Source organism: Ictidomys tridecemlineatus, chromosome 7 (genome assembly GCF_052094955.1).
Source record: "Ictidomys tridecemlineatus isolate mIctTri1 chromosome 7, mIctTri1.hap1, whole genome shotgun sequence".
In the NCBI taxonomy this organism is placed as follows: Eukaryota; Metazoa; Chordata; class Mammalia; order Rodentia; family Sciuridae; genus Ictidomys; species Ictidomys tridecemlineatus.
Window position 1 is genome coordinate 38,150,449 of NC_135483.1, and position 23,646 is coordinate 38,174,094.

At 39.9% G+C, this 23,646-nt stretch overlaps 1 protein-coding gene across 3 annotated transcripts in view; it reads right to left on the reverse strand.

Moving 5' to 3' along the window:
- Cpq (carboxypeptidase Q) overlaps positions 1–23,646 on the reverse strand; it is a 441,872-nt gene that overhangs the window by 84,544 nt on the left and 333,682 nt on the right. The gene's annotated exons all lie outside the window — the stretch shown is intronic.

Consider the following 23,646-nt stretch of genomic DNA (forward strand, 5'->3'; position numbering starts at 1 on the left):
GCCTGGAGACAGGAACAGAATGGAGAGCTTCCAGGGACCCCGTTCCAGCACGATCACACGGTTGTGTGCAGAGGAATTCTGCTGTGAGACAAACCTGTGTTTTCAGGCAATCCCATTTTTACAATGTCATTTGAAGCACTCTAGATCTCAGTGAATTCTCCTCTTGGGCTAGTCAAGGTCTGCAGATAGCCCTTAAACTTACAAAGGCATCTGATCCCTCTCTAAATGTCACTATGGTAACGGCAGTGAGTCGGCAGGATAAAAATACGGCATGAACATTGGTTAAAAGATGTATTTTAACAACAATTACTAATTGGGCATTATGTAAAATTGTGGATGTGTAACCGACGTGATTCTGCAATCTGCATTTGGGGTAAAATTGGGAGTTCATAACCCACTTCAATCTAATGTATGAAATATGATATGTCAAGAGCTTTGTAATGTTGTGAACAACCAATAAAAAAAAAGAAAAAAAATAGAAAAAAAGATGTATTTTACTTATAGTATATAAGAAATAGGACTGTATTCACATTGCTTTTAAAAATAAAAGAATGCAAGATCCAGGGTATTGTTAGATCAACCTTTATAAAGCTTAAATTAACACTGATCACAGTGTCTAGTTATTTTTCTGATGTTGTAGCAAACATATTTGATCATAGGCAGTGGACCTCAAAATCAATCTCTGTGTGTGTGTGTGCGCGCGCGCGCACGCATGCATGCACTCTGAGCTATTGCTCAGCACAGCTGACACAGTGAGACCCAGTGGGGATTGAACGTAGGGTCTCACCCATGCTAGGCAAGTGCTCTGCCACTGAGCTTCATCCCCAGCCCTTTTTATTTTGAGACAAGTCTTGCTATGCTGGCCAGGCTGGCTTTGAACTTGTTATTCTCCTGCCTCAGCCTCCTGAGTTGCTGGGATTGCAGGTGTGTGCCGCCATGTCTGGTGAAGATCCCACAATTACAGTGTGATTCCTTTAACGCCATACGTTGGCCAAATGTTTCATGTTACTGGCTTCATACTCATTTCCATTTGCAGTGGTAGAAGAGAAATGTTCGACATCCCTGACTTTGTAGACGCAGACTCCTTGAACTTCACATTCTCTGTCCTCTCCATCCCCTTCCTCCCAGGCTGCTCCCTGTCAGTCTCTCCTTATCCCCACCAACTCCCATCCTTCTCCATGTTTGGAAGGTGCAAACTGCCAAAAGGAAGAGCTCATCCTTCACTGACCCACTTCCTTTAACCCTGACGTGCTGCACAGACATAAAGATGTGCTTCTCACATTGGATGGTGTTGGTGTGCCCCCAGGAGAGTGCTCTGGGTTGACTCCTGCTGCCTTTCCCTTGGTTGGGAAGGCTACCCCAGCTTCTTTCTTCAGTCTCTTCCTAAGGTTATAACTGACAAAAATGAGTTCATCTTCTTACAAGTAGACAGATTATTTCTTTTAAAAATTGCATTAGTCATCATTTTCATGTCCTAAAAAATAAGCTACTTTATACCCAAGAACCCACTTATCATGTAGCCCTAGAAGAAATCCTACTAAAACCCAGTTCATGAATTCTGTTTCTATACACACAAGCACTTCTAGCATTTTAGGATTACGACAATATCCTCATATGCTTTACTTGATCAAAGACTCTTTAGTAATATTAGTAAAGATGCTAAACATAGCTTTAGAAATAATTATAGCTTAATTTCTGATGTTGTAGCAACATATTTGATCATAGGCAGTGGACCTCAAAATCAATCTCTGTGTGTGTGTGTGCGTGCACTCTGCGCTATTGCTCAGCACAGCTGACACAATGAGACCCAGTGGGGATTGAATGTAGGGTCAAGTCTTTTCCTCCTTCTCGTTTAAAAACACAGTAGTGAGTTTGAAACCTCCTCAAAACCATAGTACCCAAGTATAAATTTCTGGGCTCTTGGTTCCCTCAAATGTCTTCGTGTCTTTCCTGATTGTCATACCCCTAATATGCTGGTCAGTTCCATCTTATCTAATTTATGTTTTATACTTGCCTTGCTCCTGAAAGAATCCAAAGCTTCTGCAAAGAAAAGATCTTAATAACATATTAGAAGAGTAGGTAAAGGCTCAAGGACCAAGAAGATGCCAGGAATTCAAGGGAGAGAGGTCTGGTGGATCCCTTCTGCATCTCCATATTAATCAACAGAGCTTAGCACATAAAAGGTACTTCACAGATGCTTGAGGAAAAAAAAAAATCACAGTTGTGAAAATTTTGACCTGGACCCTAGAAGCAACTTGAGGGTACAATCTAGCTCTAGCTCGTGACTGCCAAAGTAAGAGGGAGGACTGATGTATTACTGAGCTTGCAACATCTAGGAATAGAATGCAAGATCCTACCAGCTCCTTGGAAGGGGCAATGCATTTCCCAACTTTAACTTCTAAGGAATTATTCCATGGCTCTTCATGTGAGGGACACTGAACAAAATAACAGAGTCTCCAATAATGATTTTACAAAAGATAAAAGAGTTGCTTACCTTTACCAACTGTTTCCTACATATTGATACTCAAAGAAAACTACAAACAAAATATTAACCCATATCTCAGTCAAGGTGTAAGGTGTTTTCTTCAGGGAGCAAATGTATCCAATAGTTATTGAGAAAAAACCCGAGGAGTAGGACAGCCACAGATCCCTGTTCTGGCCAGTTCCAGTTTATACCCTTTACCTCAGTATGTTATTAATAGAGACAGCTTTCTCTTGCAAAGATTTCCTGATTTACAATAAATCATATTGCAACCCACCAATAAATAAATGGATAAATAGCACCATTCTGAACACCTACAAAATGTTGCCAGATCTGTGGCTTTTCCAGAGAGGAGCAGAGCCTAGGCAATTCCTAAAAGAATAACTATCAGCATGTTCTATAAAATACCCCACTCTCAACTACCAATTATCCTTCCTAGAACTTTAGAGGAGTTAGCAAAAACTTCAATATTGAGATTATATCCGAGCATTAAATTGCAACCATTTAATGGAGCTGAACTTGACACCTGCTTACTCCAAGAAACACGTTCTTCTTTTGGCCTCTGAGACCTCAAAATCTTGCCTCTCTTCTTGCCTCTGTGGATGCTCCTTCTCATTTTTTCTTGGCTGGTTTTCTCATGTACCTGACCTCTAGATGTTGGGGTGGTCAGAAACAGTCTAAAAGCCTCTTTTCTCTTCTTTGCTCATTCTGTTGGAATTCTCAACCAGGCTTTTCTTTCTTTCTTTTTTTCTTTCCTCCTCCTCCTCCTCCTCCTCCTCCTCCTCCTCCTCCTCCTCCTCCTCCTCCTCCTCCTCCTCCTCCTCCTCCTCCTCCTCCTCCTCCTCCTCCTCCTCCTCCTCCTCCTCCTCCTCCTCCTCCTCCTCCTCCTCCTCCTCCTCCTCCTCCTCCTCTTCTTCTTCTTCTTCTTCTTTGGTATTGGGTATTGACCTCAGGGGCACTCGACCACTCAGCCACATCTCCAGCCCTATTTTGTATTTTATTTAGAGACAGGGGCTCACTGAATTGCTTAGTGCCTCACCATTGCTGAGGCTGTCTTTGAATTACCAATCCTCCTGTTTCAGCCTCCTAAACTGCCGGGATTACAGGCATGCACCACCATGCCCAGAAGGCTTTTGGTTTTAAGTCTACTTGGTGATACTCCAAGCTCCTATTTCCACACCTCTCTCCTGAATTCAGACTCTTCTACCAGCCACTCAGCATCTTCATTTTCATGTCTAATTGTGTATTTCATGTCTAAATGTGTATTTCATGTCTAATTGTGTATTTCATGTCTAATTGCATCAGTCATCATTTTCATGTCCTAAAAATGGCTTTTAGGGGCTGGTTCTCTCAAATGTGTTTGTGTCTTACTACTGCCCAAATCTTTCCTGATTTAAATTAATTTGCCAACATAAATTTATTCTTTTCACAGTTACGGAGGGTTTGAGTCTGAATGGAATCTTACAGGCAAGAGTTGAGGGGTTGGTAGAGCTGGTTCCTTTTCTAGGCACTTATCTGGCTTTTCCCAGCTCCTTGAAGTGCCCTTGTTCCTTGGCTCATGTCTCTCATCACAAGGCCTCTTCTCCTCCTTCACCATCGTCACACATCCTGTCCCTCCTTCGGTCATCTTTCCTCCCAACTTAGAAAACAGCAAAAACATCCCTCTGGTCACTGAGTCTAAAAACGTTGGTCATCATTCTTGACTCCTATCTTGCTTTTGTATCCCAAATGCAATCTGTCAGCAAATGCTGTCAGCTCTGTTTTCAATAACAGACCAATTCTTCCACAACTTCTCCCTGGCTCTGCTGTTCTCATGGAGAATTGCAATGGCATCCCCACTGTCCCCCTGCTTCAAGCCCTGTCATCTTTCAGCCTGTTCTCAGTAGAGTGATCCTCATTTTAAAAAAATCCAAGCCAGATGATCCTATTCTTCATCTCCAAACCTCCATATGGCTTCCATCTCAGAGTGAAAAGCAAAGCCTTTGTATTCTTCCCGAAGGCCCTACAGCCAAATCTTTCTCTGAAGCTGCTGAAATGCCCAAACACTTAATTGAATTCCCAGAATTCTTGACCAAAAGAAAAGAGGAAATGATCCTGATTCATGAAGAATCTGGAGGCAAGAGTTACTAGCTCTTTATTTTTATGATTAAAGAAGCCTCAAGTTGTCTATAGAATGTTGAATTGAACCTCTAAGAAGACAATGAGTTAGCCACAAAACCATCCCTATCCAACTAAATCAATCAGCCTGTTGAATGGGAAATGGGCATCCAGTGGCTCTTAGGGGATGGTGGCTAAAATGGCCCTGGAGGAAGGGGAGGAGAGAACTGAGTATCAGGTAGTGGGAGAAAAGAGCTCAGAGGTGATCATTCACTGTGAGGCTCATGAGGATGGGATGGAGGAGGCCTGTGCAGAAACCTCACCTGAGGGACCAGGGAGTCTTTAAGAAGGAGCTCTAAGGGTATATAAACAACCACCACAGTGTGAGCCACTGGGATTATAGGAAGTGAGGCTGAGAGAGGGCAAAAATTACTGTTGAAGCAGATGGAGCATTTTTACAGAGGAAACTACATGCTCATGACTACCAGGTGACCTCTTCCCTGAATTCTACAAAATTTCCTCCTTGACCTCTTTGTGTGAATGTCTGATAGCTCTAATTCATCGTGTCCAAAGCCGAATTCCTGATATGTACCTTACCTCCAACTCCTCTATCTCAGTGGCTCGGGTCCCAAACTGTGGGGTCACATCATCTCCTCTCCTCTCTCCCCCTATCATAGCCAACTGGCTTTTCCAACTGGTTGGAGCCTGATGACTTGTCACTCCTCCACTGCTACGGTCCCCTTTCCAGTTACCCTCGGCTCTCGGCTGGATTATTGTCTCGCTTCCGTTCTGGGCTCCTTCAGGGTATTCTCACCCAGCAGCAGATGAATCATGTTAGATAGACCACTAATTCAGTTCATGTTAATCCTCCGCTCAAGAGACTTCAATAGTTGCGATCTCACTCAGAGGAAATGCCCAGGAGGCCCAGCTCCATCTGGACTCCTTTATAGCCGTGACCGCAAGTCCTACTACTTCCCTTCCTCAGCTCCACTTGAGGAACACGGGCTTCCTCCCTGTTCCCTGCTTGCTGAGCAGGTCCCCATCAGCTTCTTTGCAACAACTCTTCACTTGCCCTAGAAAGTTCCCTCCAAGAGACCCAGGCGGCCCTCTTCTTCATCTTCTTCGGGCCTTCACTCAAATCACCTCCATGGAGTCTTTCTTGCCCCTATAAAAAAGTAAACATCTCCCTTCTCACATCCCTATCTTTTCTCCCTGTCCAATTTCTTCCCCCCATGGTATGTTACCTTCATCTAACATACCATGTTCCCCATTCATCCAGTTTATTGTAAGTCTTGATTCACTAGAATGGGAGCAAGACGAGGAGTGTGGTAGTCAGCTTCTCGTCACTGTGACCCAGAATACCTGACAAGGACTAATTAGAGGAGGAAAAGTCTACAGGAGTGTAATCCATGGATTAACTGAGTCTATTGCTCTGGGCCCAAGGTAAGGCAGAAAATCATGGAGGAAGGGTGTGGTGGAGGAGTTCCATTCATGGTGGCCAAGCACAGAGAAAGCCAGGGGAAGATGAATCCTTCCAGGGCAGGTTCCCCATGGCCCACCTCCTCCAGTCACACCTTACCCACTCCATTCAAACTCAGATGGATTGATTAGATCACAGCCATCTAATCTTATCATTTCTGAATGCTCCGGTATTGACAGGGGACAGTTCATATTCAGACCATAACATTCCACTCTTCATTGGCAAAAGCTCATGTCTATCTCATGATGCAAAATGCATTCAGTGGTCTCTAAGAGTCTCCATAGTTTTAACAGTTCCAGAATTGCCCCCAAAGTACAAGTCCAAAGTCTCTTCTGAGACTCAAGGCCAACTCTTGGCTGTGAGACCCTGTAATGATCAAAAGCAATTTATATATATCCCATATATAGTGGAACCGAGTAAATACTTCCATTCCAAAAGGGAGAAATAGGGGCATAGAAAGAAGGGATGGGACTAAAGCAAGACCAACTCCAGCTGGGCAGATATTAGGTGCTGTAGATCCACATGGAACATCTGAGACACATGGTGGCAAGAAGGTCAGTCCCACCCCTTGACCTTGCTGGTTGCAGTGCACGTGGCCTCTCTTTCAGCCTGGCTTCCTCCACAGCCAGCAGCTTTCCTTGGCCGACTGACCACGTTACTGGTATTTCTTAATTCCTAGGGTCTCATTCCAGCTTCGGCTGCACCTCAACAACTTCACACATCACCCTTTTGGGGCAGCCTGCAGGAATTCCTGGGGAGGAGTTCTGGGGATTGAACTCAGGGGCACTCAAACGCTGAGCCACATCCCCAGCCCTATTTTGTATTTTATTTAGAGACAGGGTCTCACTAAGTTGATTAGTGCCTTGTTATTGCTGAGGCTGGCTTTGAACTTGCGATTCTCCTGCCTCAGCCTCCTGAGCCACTGGGATTATAGGCATGTGCCACCATGCCTAGCAGCCTGCAGGGATTCTGATCCTGTTATTTTTCCTGGCCTCCTAGGTTCTCTTTTGAAATCTCAGTGGAAGCCTCCATGACCCCACAGCTTCAGCATTCTGCATTGCTGCAGAACCAGCACCATGCGGACGACACCAAGGTCTGCTGCCAGGCTGTGCAGTAGCTGGGTCCTCGGGGATGATCACAGCATTAACACAGAAGATTTGGGGGGACACCTCATATCCAAACTATACCAAAGAGAGAACTCAGAACACTTTCTGACATTTTTGAAGGCTGTCAATAAACATGGGCTGAGACAAAGAATGAATAGATGTATGTATATATGTATTTAACACATGAGTGTGTGAATATTTCTATATGCAAGCCCACAAGAGCAAATAACCAGGTCCATTTGGGATGATGGTGGTGGCAGTGAAGATGATGACCACAGTGGTGTTGGTGATAATGCAACATTAGCTTTTCAGAATCTGTTTGTGTTGTTGCTATTTAATTCCTCAAGCAAGGATGGGGTTCATAATTAAGGTTATAAGCTGTTTTTTGGTGTATATTTTATAAAGCTCTAAAAATATATAGATTTTGATAACATCTACAGAGGAGCAGAGTGGGGTGGAGATGCAGGCGTGGGAAAGGATGGTCAGTAGGTACCAAGCTATAGTTAGAGAGGGGCTATTGCAGGAAACAGTAGGGTGACTGCAGATAACAAGCATGAACTGTACATTTCAAGAAGCTAAAATAAAGGGTTTTGAAAGTTTTCACCATAAAGAAATGGTAAATGTTTGAGGAGATATTTAACCCAATTTAAACATTATACAATGTATACATGTACTAAACTATTGCATTAATACATCTAATTTTAAAGTTTTTATATATAAGCTTAACATAAATTTAATTTAAAAATATAATAAAAATAAAACAAAATAGAAGAAAAGAATGAATAAGAGAGAGAGAGAGAGAGAGAGAGAGAGAGAGAGAGAGAGAGAGAAACACACACCAGGTGCAGTGGCACATGCCTATAATCCCCAGCAGCTCCAAAATAAAGAGAGAAAAAAGAAATGTGGGAGGAAGTAGATGTGGTTACAAAAAGGCACTTGAAGGATCTGCTGGAAATGAGATGCTTTTTGTCTTATCTGCATTACTCACCACCAGACTACAATAGTTCACATTAGCTTTACAAGATGTTGCTACAGGGTGAAAGGCACCTGGGATCTATTATTTCTTATAACTGCATGAGTGTCTATAAACAATTTAATAATAATTTTTAAAAATCATTAAACAAATACTTTTTAGAAAGCTATATAGAGTAAAAGTGATTTTTAAAAATATGTCCATAAATTATCCAACTGCAAGGGAAAGGTCTAAGGTTCTTTCCATAATGGAATAATAAGGTGCTCTTACTTTGGAGGCTGTGTGGCAATTGCTGTTCCCTTCTCAGGTGAAAACAAGGGCTGGATACATTCTTGGCAGAGCCTATTTCCCCATCTCAGGGGACAGCATCTAATGTGTTATGCTTCCCAAAATAAAATGGCCACTGTGCACAGGAGGAGAAGGGGATGAGCAATAATTACCAAGCGAAAATTTATGGAATCTAAAAAATATCAGGTATATATTTTAAAAATCTTAAGGTTTGTTATACTAAACTTAGTGCAACACGAGGCTAATAATACATGGTGTAATCAGTAAGACTCAATTAGAGAAACCAATAAACGCATTCTGGGACTACTTTAACAAGATTTAACAATCACTTCACATACTTCCTAAGTTTTAAAGTATTCAGGCAAAATGAAGGGAAATAATAAATAGATGAGGCAATTTAGCTTTGAGAAGAGTTAAGATAATTTAATAGGTATAGTTTAGATAAAAGGAGGCCAAGGAATTATAGTGATTACAGAAAAAAAAAAATCTCAATAGGCATCTGTATTGAGTTAAGAGAGGTGAAGAAACACAATTTCCCTCTTCTGAGAATAGTAATAAGCAGCGACAATAATCACCTAAAGGGAGAAGAAGAAAATAGCTATGGTAGAAAAATAGCTGGAAATAATGATCACCTGGGAAGCCACCGGAGGACCACGGAGGGGAGACTGAGTGCTAGGAATGTTCAGGGCAAGTTCAGTCAAAGCAGTTGGACAGGCACACGGCCCTCTCTCGTGCTTCGCCTGTGGATTCCTGCGCTGTTCATCAGGGGCGTCACTGGTGATGGAAGGCTGTTTTGGTGACGAGGGGAGCAACCCTAGGGGACTGTGATCCTGGGAGTGAGTCCCACCTCCTAGTGACTGCCACCTGGGGGCAAGAAGAGGTGATGAGCAGAGGCTAAAGTCACCTGAGGCACCTCTTGGCCAGACGGTGAAAAATAATAGGCAAGTTACTTCACTACTCTGGGCCTCCATTGACTCATTTGCAAAATGGGGTTAACAATAATTATTTGAAGGTTTATTCCCAGGCAGGAGTTTTCACTCTGGGGTCCCCTGAAGATTCGGATTTGAAGCAAGCTGGTACACTTGGACTAGCAAAAATGACATCTTTATTTCCCTTAATCTCTAACTGAAATCCAAGATTTCCTCCTATTGTGAACCCAGCACAGGAGTGGAACAGACCCTGCCACTTTTTCACCAACAGAAATCATAGATATTTTCATACCACATTAGAACTGTCACAGAAATTTCAAAATAATCTTATTCATCACTACTTGGAAATTCTAGTAATAAATTATACTCCAAGATCTTATTTGATGTATTGAAAAACCACATATATCATACATTTAGGATAAAAATTTAGATAACAGTTTTTAATAAAAATTCACATCCTTGTAATACTATCTATATTATTTTATGCATTCAAAGATATTATTTGAGAAGAAGTGCATAGGTTTCACCAGATTTGTGGCACAAGCTTGTGGCCCGTAGCATAAGCACTGATGGGGGCCAGTGTTGGGCAAATGGTAAAGCTTTATTAGTAAGGGAAGAAGATAATTATTCCTGTTGTTGTAATTACTATACTCATTAGAGGTCATTTTCTCTGGACATCTGAGTTGGAGTCCCGATTCTGTCACGTAACAGTTAAATGACCTTGACAGTCATTTACTCTCTTTGAGCTTCATGTCCTCTTCAACGGGAGAAAGACCTACATTTAATAGGATTGTTCTGAGGATTCCATGGATCCAATATATGTATTCAGAGGTCATATATCATGCTATTCAATTCTTTTGAGACTTACAATCATTATCAACAAGAATGAATAATAAGAGCACTGATCTAAGGTATCATCTAAGCCAGGGCACTTGTGAGAGTGAAAGGGAGGGCCAGCGGTGATTCTATAGGAGGATGGGTGGGTACCAACCATCTCAGGCAAATCAGGAGCCAAAAGGCTGCAGAGTGCTACTTTTCTGATTCTTTTGTATCATCTATTTCTGCCACTTTATAAAATTTAACAAATAAACATCAGATTTTCTTGATTCTAAGGATCTCATTTTCTACCTATCATCACATTTTGGAAACTGGAATGTATCTTGTTGATGCACTCCATAAGACACTGGCCAACACCAAAGAAATGAACTATGCCATTGTCATTGCTTGTTGGGGTGCAGGGTTCCTCAGACAGAAAGGGTCTCAGGCAATTCCTTTTACACTTCACTTAAGGTATCCGCACTGTATCAATACAGACCATTAAAATGAATCTCTAATTATTTAATAAAATTCTTCATAAAGTTTTGATATGCAGAAGATTGATTTTCCTGTGTGAGGCAGGACAATGATGTGCAGTGGAAATCACCAAATCTTCAGAATAGACCATAGAGTGTTCAAGGTTGGCAAAGACTGCTGTCATCAAATGTGTACCAGGGAGGCCTCCCACTCCGGTCCTGAACGATTATCAAAAGCTCCCTAAGTCTTTCAAGAGAAGCTATGTGGCTTTTAGAAATAGTAAAATTAAAAATAAACTGGAAAAGAATTTAGCCACATTGAAGATATAGGAAAAAGACATATTCAATATGACTCACGATCAGACTGTCAATCCCAAAGGCATACCTTGAACACCTCGTCCAACAAGGAGTACAGGTCACCCCAAGTGGCCAGGCATCCTGGTGCTGAGGGTTCACTACTATTCAGAGGGAATCTGCAGCCTCTGAGCTCAAGGTATTTTAGACATAGGTTGATTCTAAAGATAAAAGTGTTAGTTTAAAATATTGTCAGTTAAAAAAAACTGTAAATTTAATGTAGCTTAAGTTTTACTGAAAATCTGTCTTAATTGTGCCTGACAACTAATGATCCTTAAAGAAATGGAAAATTGGATGCCTTCTAACCAGGCTCATTGTCACTCCTCAGTGACACTCTCCTCCCCCAGATTCCACAGTCTTCTAGTATAAACTTGAGAAGACAATATTTGACATTTTGTTGCTCTTTTACCTTCAAAACAGGTAACACAGCCACTTAATGGTTGTGTGTTTTTTTTTTTTAAAGGAAAAGTAGATTCTTTCACCACTATTCTTAAGTCAACTGCTTCAACCATGTGTAGGAGAGGGATGGGCCATGGTAGCAGCTGGTGCCACACCTCTTGACATCCCTAGGGTTTCCCCATCAGTCATAGAGTTAACTCACATAAATATCACTAACCTGTTTTAATGGCAAAATATCTGCTAGAAGAAGAAGATGTATTACACAAATAAATACAGAAGGTGCTTTTCACCTGGTCATAAGAAAAATGCACTTTATTCTACTCAAAAATTTCAATATTAAAATCCACAATTGCTGGCTGTCACTGAAGACAATGTTAATTTATTACTTCACACGTGTCACTTCCATGTAATGAAATAATTAGCTGAGAAGTTATATTTGCATTCCCAACATTTTTGTACAATAGGAATGTCAGTCTGATTAGGCATTAGCTACAATTTTCGAGAATTGAAGGTAGCAGCTTGGTGTACAAGGGAACATTTTTTTTTCTTCCTCTTCATTTGCTCTATTCTTTCCTTAGAGATTCAGAAAATGATGTTTAAATAGAGACTTTCCGCAGAAGTCATCACTATAGTGTGCCATGTTAAGGTAATTACCCCAGAGACGAGAAGATAAAAATCACACTGGTGGTCAGTCTTTCCACCAAATTCTTTGGAAGCTGAGGCCCAATGCCTTCGGTGCCAATGCTGTTATACTCTGGAATCCCATCCCTGATCCTCATTCTCATTCTAATACATACTTTGGTTGTATTAGACGCTGGCTGAACCATTCAAGAGACAGCTCTTCATCCCAACACCCTTCCCTGAGGAAGAGCAAGCATCAAGGGCAGGTGCAATTTTCCAACACATTCAGAAAATGGTTTGCTAGAGAAGGTACTTAAAAACCTGAGCTCTTGATCATGAAGAAAAAGAAGTGTTGAAGATTACATATTATTTTATCTCCTAACCAAGGAAAGAAAAAAGGACTCCAATTTCTTAAAAACAAACAGCAAAACCAAACAAGTGTTAAGTCATTTGTGCTTTGTTTGCAAATGATTTTTTAAACTTTCTCTTTCAAAAGTCACAATTCACCCCCCAGCCCCCCACTTCACTTACCCTTCCTTAATCCTCCACACAGGAACAACTAAGGCAGGTAGGATTAGGGATGTTAACTTTTGGAGAAGCGCAACTACCTTCTTTTATAATTGTGCCTCCTGTCTTCTAATTTGCATGTTTATATTAAGACATCACTAAGTAGAACTGGCCGGGGGTATGCTCATTGTCTGAAAATGTTAAAAAATAATGACACAATGAAATCTCTGCCTTAGAAATCCTTAAAAACAGCACAGCAAGGATCCATCCCGGTATATTTCTATCCCTGGTATTTAGGCACAGCTACTCCAAAAGAAGAAGGCTGGACTTTATTGTGGAGGGTTTACACACACGTATGTGCACACACACACACACACACACACACACACATTTCCATTCTCTTAAGAATTGGGTTTCTGCCCTCATTTTCCTATTCTTTTAAGGCTAAGGCAGTGGGGAATATCCTAAGATGGTATCCTGGGATATTTTTGATCTGAAGATAGTCCTTTAAAAAGTGGAAGGATTTTAATATTTATTAGTGTAAGGAAGTCTTTTATTATGAAAAGGTCTCTTTGGCTATTTTATTTTTAATTTTATCTATTATTTAGTTCTTTCTGTGCTTTAAAAAGTACCCCAAACTAAGAAAAAATTTGGAAATTGAAGTTGTGCTTTGAAAAAGAAAAATAATTGTAGCAGGATTCAGAGAGTTAACTTTAGAATAATATAGATATTTGTTTTTATACTCTCCAGAGAAAGTGCAAATTCAGAGCATTGGGAATGACTTAGCGACAACCGACATCTGCATGAATACACAGGATTCCTTGGCTTTTTACTCCAAAATTGTACAGAATTGATTCTGTGCTATATGTGTTTCCATTAAGCACCTTGAAGTGACTTTTCTACTCATCCATTCATGTATACTAATGACCCAGCAATCCTGAATATATTAATGTGTATTTCCTTTAGTGTATGACAAGCTGATAGATACCTGTGTTTAAGATGGGTGAGAGAAGTACACAGTTATAGAAGCCATTATGGCTGAAGTCTGGAGACTTAAAAACCTAAATTCAACTTCAGGCCTTGAACCCCAGAGGCTGGGCTGTGCAGACTTGGGTACATTGTTTACTTCTCAGAACCTCTCTTTCATCATGTGTGAAGTTAGGAAAACAGTGCATAGTTTGGCTTCTACCTAAGTCATTACCATTAGCAGAGATGATGTCTATGAAAGAATAATTTATAAATGATCACATAGATACAAGAGGTTACAAGGCCATCATGTAAACTGTAAGAACTTGATACATAATTTGTTTAGGGAATGATATTTTTCAAAATTTTTGATGGTTTCTTTTCTTTTTATATGCCTATCAAAAAAAAATTCTACCACTGGATTTTCAGATCTAATAAAAGGACCAAATTGCTTTTCCTCACATGGAAAGATGGACAATTTTCACAAAGAACCTTTCCCTCTGTCTACCATTACATTCTCTTCCCTTTGACCTTTCCTAATTCAAATGACAAAACAGCCTGATTGCCTCCCAAAGAGTATAATAAAGTATTTTCCAGAGCTTTGGAGGGGGAACAAAGTCACCCAGCTATGGCAGTGAGTGGGGACAGATGCATGCCATACATTCTCCTGGCCCTGGGTTAATACCTGGACACTGCCTGAAACACATTTACAGGTATTGACCACGGTGTTGCCTCCTATTTCAGAGGGTGGTGCACCTCATTGGATGAGTTTTATTAAATGAAACTATATAAGAATCTATAAAAGCAAATTACATTCCTGTTTTAACTAGTAACAGAAATTCTGTTTAATCTCAATATAACTCAGGTTATGAAACCACTCTAAGCCTTTGTTGAAAGGCCTCGTTAAGCTCTCTGAATTTGCATTGTTGTTTATATATGTTTTGCTGTGTGGGGCATAAAAGCTCTTTAGAAATTGATTTTGAGAAACTCTCCTTTAAGAGAACCCTGAAACCAATGCAGTTTAGACAAACTGCTGGTTGCTAGGGGCAACCTCAGCTTCTAGAATGAGTAATTGCAAATGCAGGACAAGCATTTGATAAGAGCTTGCAAGAGGGAGATCTTCTGAAAGAAAATAAGGAATGGAAGTTCTAGTCTTCAGGTTAGGGGTAAAAAATATGCCTTTGGGTTTTTTACATAAATAGATGAGTCAATAGGAGTTTCAGAGATTGGAGATGGAGCTCAGTGGTGGAGCGTTTGCCTAGCATGTCTAGGGCCCTGGGTTCCATCCCAAGTACTGGAAGTAAAGGGGACAAGAATTAGAGATGTGGTCTAATTGATAAGGAGGTTAGAAAACCAGACCCAGACCAACTCTATCAGACGACAGGTGGCCCTTATGACACCACAGGACTTCAGGACTGATGCCCTTAGGAATGACCATTAGGAAGAGTTCCAGAAAACAAAGGACTGTGACAAGTTCTCAGGTTGCAACTGTGCCCTGTGGTTCTGTCGCTCAGTTCCGTGTCTGATCTTCAGCACTCAGAACAACACAGTTTATGTACTGCCCAACGTGACTGCTGGACACAGTGAGTACGAAGAGACCTCACCTCCTGGTGGCTCTGTTCTAGCGCTTACCCTGCAGGCTGCCTGCCAGTCTGTGCCCACTCACTCCTCAGGCCAACTTGGGAGGACACTTCTCTGATGTTTATGTATGTGTGTAGCAGAATCGCAGAGAAACCACAGGAGCCAGAAGGAGAGGATAAACTTCTGGAAGGGCTATTGATTAACCAAAGACCTAATGTTCTTTGGATCTTTCATAAAAAGCCTGGTTTCAGGTAACAACTTAGTTTTAAAAAACAAAATACAGGTTGGCAAGCCCATGCATAAAACCAAGATGTGGTTAAACAATGAATGACAATTGATTAGGATTAGTAGGAAGGCTGCCCGACCAAGATGTATTGGAATTTGATTTCTTTAAGAACTATTTCTAGACATGTCAACTTCTTCAAAAGATGCCCTTTTGGGATGGGGTTATGGCTCAGTGGTAGGTAGAGTGCTTGCCTCTCATGTGTGAGGCACTGGGTTGGATCCTCAGGACCACGTGAAATGAATAAATAAAATAAAAGTATTGTTTCCATCTATAACTGAAAATATTTTTTAAAAATGCTCTTTAATGTCTTCCAGTACTTTTATATTTAGCTTTTTTTTTTTTGTACCAGGGATTGAACCCAGGGGTGATCAACCACTGAACAACATCCCCAGTCATTTTATTTTTATTTTTTATTTTGAGACAGGGTCTTGCTAAGTTGCTTAGGGCTTTGCTAAGTTGATTGCCTGGCACATTTATTCATCTTAATATTCTATTCTTGCTCTAAGAAATAAGAGGAAAGTGAGTTGACTCTGGAACCCACATTGAGTGGTTCACTGGGCTATAACTAAGGCTGTACACTGAACTGGTGATGGGGGTTCTGCTGGCAGGACACCTAAGGAGAGCATCTGCACTCTCCTGAGTGCTGGCCTTATAAACAAGTCACATGATTAGCCTACCAAGACACAAACTTTAAATGTCTGAACTGTACTGTGTGCTAGAGACCTCTTTCACTGTGACTGAGATTGCAATGGCTTCAGGAGAAAGTTTTCTAAACTTCCGCACAAAAAGAACTTAGAACAGGGGTCAGCAAAATATCTGAATATATGATCTGCTTTCTTTTTCTTTCTTCTTCTTCTTCTTTTTTCTTTTTATTTTTTATAAATAAGGTTCTATTGAAACACAACCATGCTCATTCTTTGGGCATTGTTTATGAATGCACTACAATAGCAGAACAGAGAAGAGACCATATGTCTTGCAGACCTGAACTCTTTACTATCTCATCTTTTAAAAGTTTGCCAACCTCTCCTTTAGACGACAGAGGGTAGAAGACAGCTCCAGGCACATTAAAATAGTGCTGGTGATTCAAAAGTGGTTTGCTGACTCTGTAACTTTGCGAGCGAGGCCCAAGTACGTGTAATGGGATAATTTAGTCCCAAAAGCTCTGACCCATATAGGTCACTTGTGAGCCCAAGGCATGACACCTCGGTTCAGATTTGTGTTTCCTGGTGTGTCAACTTGATTTCCTGGGGACATTTGTGCAGTAGATGTGCGGTGGGTCCTTCCAGGTCAGATCGTGACCTGGTTAAACATAGGGAGGCACTGGAGCAGAAACTATTTGTGCCTCATAGAAAACCTCTGGCAAGCTGGTAAAACAGACTGGGAACAAGCTGAGGCCCTTCATGGTCTAGGAAAAGTGAGATAAGATGCCAACCACAATACTTCACAATAAGCCTCAGTGTTTGAACCCAATGTTTTCAGAACCAACTTGAAAAGGCTGTTGCCTTATTTGGGTTAATTGTGGTAGCAGAGAAGTCCATATCTTTTTTTTTTCTTTTTTTAACATGTACTGGGCTGAATCCCACACTTGAGTCAAACTTCACTATGATATGAAAATGCAAGTTGTTATAGGTTAAATATTACTTTAGAACAGCAGGCAAGGTCTTGCCACCCCAAGGACACGAAAAAATTCTATTCTAGGGTCACAATTTCATAGAAAAATAATAATAAAATCCAGTTAAGAAGGATCCCTCCTAAAGAGGGACAAAAGAAAGAAAAAAGAGATGCATTGATGCCTACTCACGTTTATTTACTCAGTGGCATATGATTCTCTTGATAGCAAAGGGAATATTTGATAGTTCTGCCCAGACCAACATACATCTATATATAATTACCATATGTACATAAGATTATGAAATCCTACAGTCATAATGGAATTCTACACAGGAGAAAGCAAACACATGCAAAAGGCTGTCTTTTCCTTTTATTTTTTAATAATATCCACAAATTCTAATAAGACCCCTAAGAGCTCCCAGGTGTGCTATACAAATTAGGTGAATGTTGTAACTACAAGAGCTCCCGACCAAGAACACATGGAGATAAGTGAAATTTAAACCAATTTTGTGATGTGCTTGACATACGAATGCAAATATTCAGACATTGAAAGAAAAACACAGGATGCATGAAAGCCCAGCAGTAATGACTGCAACCATAACCTCTGATTAGTGTGGCCGTCTTGCATGGAACATTGAAGATGTGAGAAAAGCTGCATTGGAGACAGAGTCCGGGCACCATGATGCTGGATGAGTACATCAGCTCTGTCTATGACTTCTATAGAGCACAGCACGGTCGCTCTCTAGCAGGGTCATCCTGGCCACAGCCACATTACATGGTAGCACAGGGTTGCAAAATAAAAATACATTTGCCGGGATCACCTGAAGTCTCTCAAGCATTTGTAACATTTTCTTTATTTCAGAGGGAAATGAGAAACGTGGGTGGGGAAGTTGGCCAGAAGTTTGCTCCTAAAAGTAGCTAACATGATGTTTTTGGTGTATTTATATAACTAAAAAGGAAATTTTGTTCCTCAGTACACAGGAAATGCTAACAAAAATACCACACAAAATCATTTTAGGTTCTTCTGTTTTCAAGTTGGCTAGAGTTCAAATAAACTAATGTGTTTAGAATGATCATACATCCCATCCCTCATTTAATAAAACCTATTTAAAATATTGCCCTTATTAATGACTAGCAGAACACAGCAGTGTTTATTATCCTTGTAATTCAATTGCCAGAAGTTTGTGCAATAAATCAGGAAAAGGTTAAAATATTTTTCATGCCAGAATAGAACATATCAATCTATTTTATTTGATTACCTTGTGTAATGAGGCTTTCTCAGGGCCAGATTACCTTACTCATTATAATTATGCCAGATCATATTTTTACTTAAAATGGAAAAGATTTCAAAATGCCAGAAATCCAGTTGAAACTAATTTAGGTACCCCCCCTCCCTTCCTTTGTAGATTTGAGGACATGAGAAATGATATCCTGCTCTCTTTCCATGACAAGAGAAGAGAGTAACATTGTTCCCATAAAAGCAGATTGGTCAAATGGCATCTGAATAGCTCTCATTCTATTCACTGATTTGAAAATTCAATAAAATCATCTATAATATTTTTAAATTCCATAGTTAAATTCTGCTCCTGTAATTGAACTCTCATTCACCATAATATGCTTCTCTGTGTGGTGATATTTTCTTCTAGTTAATATAAGCAGATTTCAACCAATAAAGGAGTTCATATTTTTTAAATAATATTTTTTATCAATGAAGAATGACATGAAGACATTTTATGCAGTCTTTCTTCTCCTACCTAGAATAACCTCCTTTCTGGTGCCAGAGGAATGGCCCTTCCCAAGCCCTGCTAGAATCGTCCCCTTCCCAGACTCAGCTGTTGCAACAGCCCCAGGCAGTATTCCTGGCCATGAGCTGTGGCTCCAGCAGGACAGCATTTCCACGTCCTGTTCTCACCAAGGTGTTCCTCCAAGTTGACAAAGGGTCACTCTAACCAGAACAGCCCCTGCAAACCTCACTGGGTAAAAGGCCCTTCAGTCCCCCCTCAATCATAAGCCGAATATCAGAACCAAGGCAAGGCATCCGGGAGAAAGAAGAACGGTGACTATTGGAGGGGGAGGCAGAACTTTCCTTGTTACTCTTCAGAAATGTACTTCGAAAAATATAAAAATATGGCACCTACAGGAATGACCCAAAATAAAACTATGAATAATACTGTGTACTGGGAAGGATGGGGAGGAACTAAGGGGTTGCTGGTGGGATGTAAAATGGCAAAATCTCCCATCTCTCTGGCAATTTCTAATAAAGTTAAACATCACTGGTTATATGGTCCAGCAACTCCACTACAAAAGAAAATAAATGCCTACGTCCACCAAAAGATCTGTATAGAAACATTCACAGCAGGTCTTTCTATAATAGGTAAAACTGGAAACAACCAAATGTCCATCAAGAGAATATCCATGCTGCATTTGTCCAGGAGAATAAAGAAATTGTGACCTATTCAGGTAACAGAGGACCACTCAACAATGGAAAGGGACAAACTAGTCAGTCCAACAATATGAATAAATCCCTGGACCACACTGTTAGGAAAGGAAACCAGACTCAAGATTACATTCTGAATGATTCCACTTGTAAGAAGTTCAAGAACAAGACGGATGTGGTGGCACACACGTATAATCCCATACTACCATTGGCTTGGGAGGCTGGTGCAGGAGGATTGCAAGTTCAAAGCCAGTCTCAGCAAAACAGAGGTTCTAAGCAACTCAATGAGATCCTGTTTCTAAATAAAATTTTAAAAAGGCTTGGGATGTGGCTCAGTGTTCCAGTACCCCTGAGTTCAATTCCTAGTACCCCTGTCCTCTCAAAAGAAGTTCAAGAACAGACATAACCAATCTATGGTGATAAAGAGCAGCACAGTAGTTGCCTTTGGTGGAGTTGGATGGTGGTCAATCTGAAGAGAATCTTCTAGAGCAATGGAAATGCTCTCTTCTTGATCTACATGGTGTCACACAGGGGTTTCCATTCTCTCAAGATTCGGGAATTCACCAAATGCTAGTTAAACCTCCATAAAACACAACTAGCACGAAAAATGATGAGCTACCTTGAAAAGAACCGATAAACATAAAGAGTAAACAGTATCTCTCTAAATAGTTCTCAAATTCACGAAAAATGATGAGCTACCTTGAAAAGAACCGATAAACATAAAGAGTAAACAGTATCTCTCTAAATAGTTCTCAAATTCATGCTAATGTGAAGAGAGACAGTGGAAAGAACTTTAAAATCAGGGAAGAACATATTACAACCTATCAAAATATGTGAGATAGCATATTTTGAATAAGAAAAAAAATATGTATATAAATCCTTTATGGTACTTTCTGTTGATGGATCTCAGGAATGATCTCTATTCTAGTTGATGCCAAAATATAGGGAAAAACTGAATAGTTCTCATTTGAATTATTTCACTTAGTAACTATCATCAAAATGCTTATAGACTTTTTTGAGGCAAAGTTTGTTTTCTTAGAAAAAACATTTTAGATATCATAATAAAGTTGCATATGAGTTTTAAAATTTGTACACAAAGCACAAATAGCTTCACATATTTCATAACAATTTAATGAATTGTTTAGTAAATTTAGTAAATTTTAACAGTTATTATAACAATTGAGGTAATATTTCACAAGACAGCATAATTATAAAGTAAAGGTATTTTAAAATTAATCTGAGTAACATTTTGAAAATTAGTTTGGCTATAAATTGTAGTATATAATTTAAAATCACTTGATTTATATTTTTCTTTGCATATATTAATAAAAGCACACTGTAAACAAAGATATATCCTTTTCTAAGAAAAAGGATAATGATCATTTCTAAGAAAAGGATAATGAACAATATTAATTTTATTTCCATAAATTTTACCTAAATATGTCCATTAAAATAACTTTTGTAGTACTTTCACTGTTACATAGATTTTTCACAGGGAAAGAAAGTGTACATTCAGAACAATGAAAAGAAAAAATAATTTTCTACATGTTGTTTTATAAGTTTATATAAGTTTAAAGTTATTGTTAAATTTTCTAAGCTCTTTATGAACAAATACTGTGATTTCTTTTCTTATTGTGTACAGATGGGCAAAGGTAGTGGTGGTGATAAACATTTTTACCTAAAAGGCAGCTTACAGAGCTGATCCTGCCTTGAGCACCATGGCAGGTGAGACTGTGGCAACTGGTCTCTTGGGCAGCTGAAATTGATTAAGAATCCAGAACAAAGTGAGAGGAAGACCTCTGCATGGGCTAGTTTTGCACCAGAACTGTGTGTTCTCCTTTAATAGTGTATGCAGGGTTGTGGCTGGGAAGTGACTGCCCAGCCAGCCTTGTGTCACCTAATACCCAAGCAGTTCCATTACCTGACTAGTTCTTTTTTTTTTTTTTTTGAGAGAGAGAGAGAGAGAGAGAGAATTTTTTAATATTTATTTTTTAGTTCTCGGCGGACACAACATCTTTGTTGGTATGTGGTGCTGAGGATCGAACCTGGGCCGCACGCATGCCAGACGAGCGCGCTACCACTTGAGCCACATCCCCAGCCCCACCTGACTAGTTCTTGCCAATGGAATGTAAGTAGAAACCATGTGACCCACTTCCAGAACTATCCCTTCAAAACCTCCCACCATCCCCCCGACCTGCCAGTTGGATGTTGTTGCTCAAAGCATATTAAAGGCCACGTTGCTGAAATCTCTCAGCCTGAATATCTACATGGAACAGAACCCTATCATAAGTATATTGGATGTTAAATAAGCAAGGAATAAACTTGTATTATGCTGTCATTGAAACTGGAGGACTAATTTGTTCCAAAACTTGCCATTCCTTACCTAGAACAGAGGATCTCTGTTGTGACTGCACTGAACGGGATGCTGTTGGCATTCAGAGATGCCTCAGAGAAGACAATCTGCTTTGTTCCCTCCTTCAAGTTTGTGACTTGCTATATATTTACTTTTAAGTTAAATTCAGTAACCCCTACCCCAAATGCTTATGCTTTTGGCAATGTTTCTATGTGAAACATGCAGAAAGTCTTTTAAAATGTAAGATAAAGAGCTACCCTAAAATAAAAAGCTTATGTTTTTTGTTTCTGTAATTTCTTTTTTCCATCCCTGAAAATTCAATGCAGACTTAGTCACCTGCAAGCTGAAGCATTTGTATGAAGGTAACAGAGATAACATCAAGACACACCAGGTCTGTTCATGCAATTATGCATCATTTCATAAAGAAAGAGAGAGAGAATGAATGAATGTGAGTGTTTGTGTGTCCCTCCCAATTTCTTAGAAGTTTAAAATCAAGTCATTCCTGATTTCATCCATGCATTTCAGTAGGTTATGGTGAAACTCAAAACCTTATAGAGAAATAAATCTTTTTTCAGATCCCAGAAATTTCAGTGGTGAGAAATTTTAAGCTGATCCATTGGGGATTAAATCCATTTTTTACCCCTGGGGTAGAGTATATTATAGCGAATAAAAGAGTTTTAAGAATAGTTCTTTCAAATATTCTGTTTTCTATGAAGTCTAAGATGCATAGAATTTTAAAGCTCCTCCTTAAAAATAGTTCAGTTACCCTTCTTGCCCTGAGGATAAAATATAAACTTCTAAGCAGGATTTATATGTTCTTGTTCAGTCTCCTGTTTACATATCTACTCTATGCTAGCATCACAATGCACCCAGCCACTCTGAGCTCCTTCTGTTTCTGTAGGATCTGCATCCTCTCTTACCTCCAGCCTTTGCACACACAAGCTCTGGTACTCTGCTTCTCCCTCCCACTCTCTTTCCTTTGATTACTTTGATTCAGTCTTTAGGACTCAACTTAGATGTCATTTCTTCCACACACCTTATTCCAACTGCCTTTCAAAGTCCAGTTGGGTGAACTTCCTGTGTCCGCCATCAACACCTTATTCTTTATCAGAAGACTTAGCACATAAAATTGAAGTTCAGTAGTCAATGTCCTTTGCATTGTAGTCTCTATAAGGGCAGCATGAATCTTTTTAATTAGATTAAACCTCATATCCAACATAGTACATGAGACATAGTATTACTCAGAAAATGTTAACTGAATGTTGCTGAATCTAGAACAATCCTTATGTACTTTTGGGGTCTACCATGACATATGGAATATGATGTTACTGACCCACCAACCAAAGGACATTTGTCTTGAATTTTCTTATCACCAGGATTGCTGGAGGTCAAAGGTAAAAGAGTAGGCATAAATCATGAGTACTTTGTATAGTAAACAATTATAAATCAGTGATCAAATTCAAGACCCCAAATTCATGCTCTAACTAATTGAAATAAGACAATAGAGACTGACTCTGTAAAAAATGGACCCCAAAATGGTATAAATATAATTCAAGTAACAAACGCCCTCTGACTTGGATAATTGACATTCTGTTTCTTTCAATCTGGAGATTGAGGGACAATGATCCGCAGCAGTGGCAGCAATGCAGCCCCTCCACTCCCTGCCCACACAACCCTGCCCAGCAGCACACGCACCACTTTGGCGCTTCCTCTGGCTTGATCCACACTACTTCTGACCTTAGTGTTTTGCTCTCTCCACGTTTGTTCTTGAGGCTAATCTCCACATCCCCAAATGGTCTTGGATTTCTAATCATGTTCTTCCACATTCCCTTCTTGATTTAGGCTCCACTCTTGCCGAATCACAGTTAGTGTCAAGCCAAACTA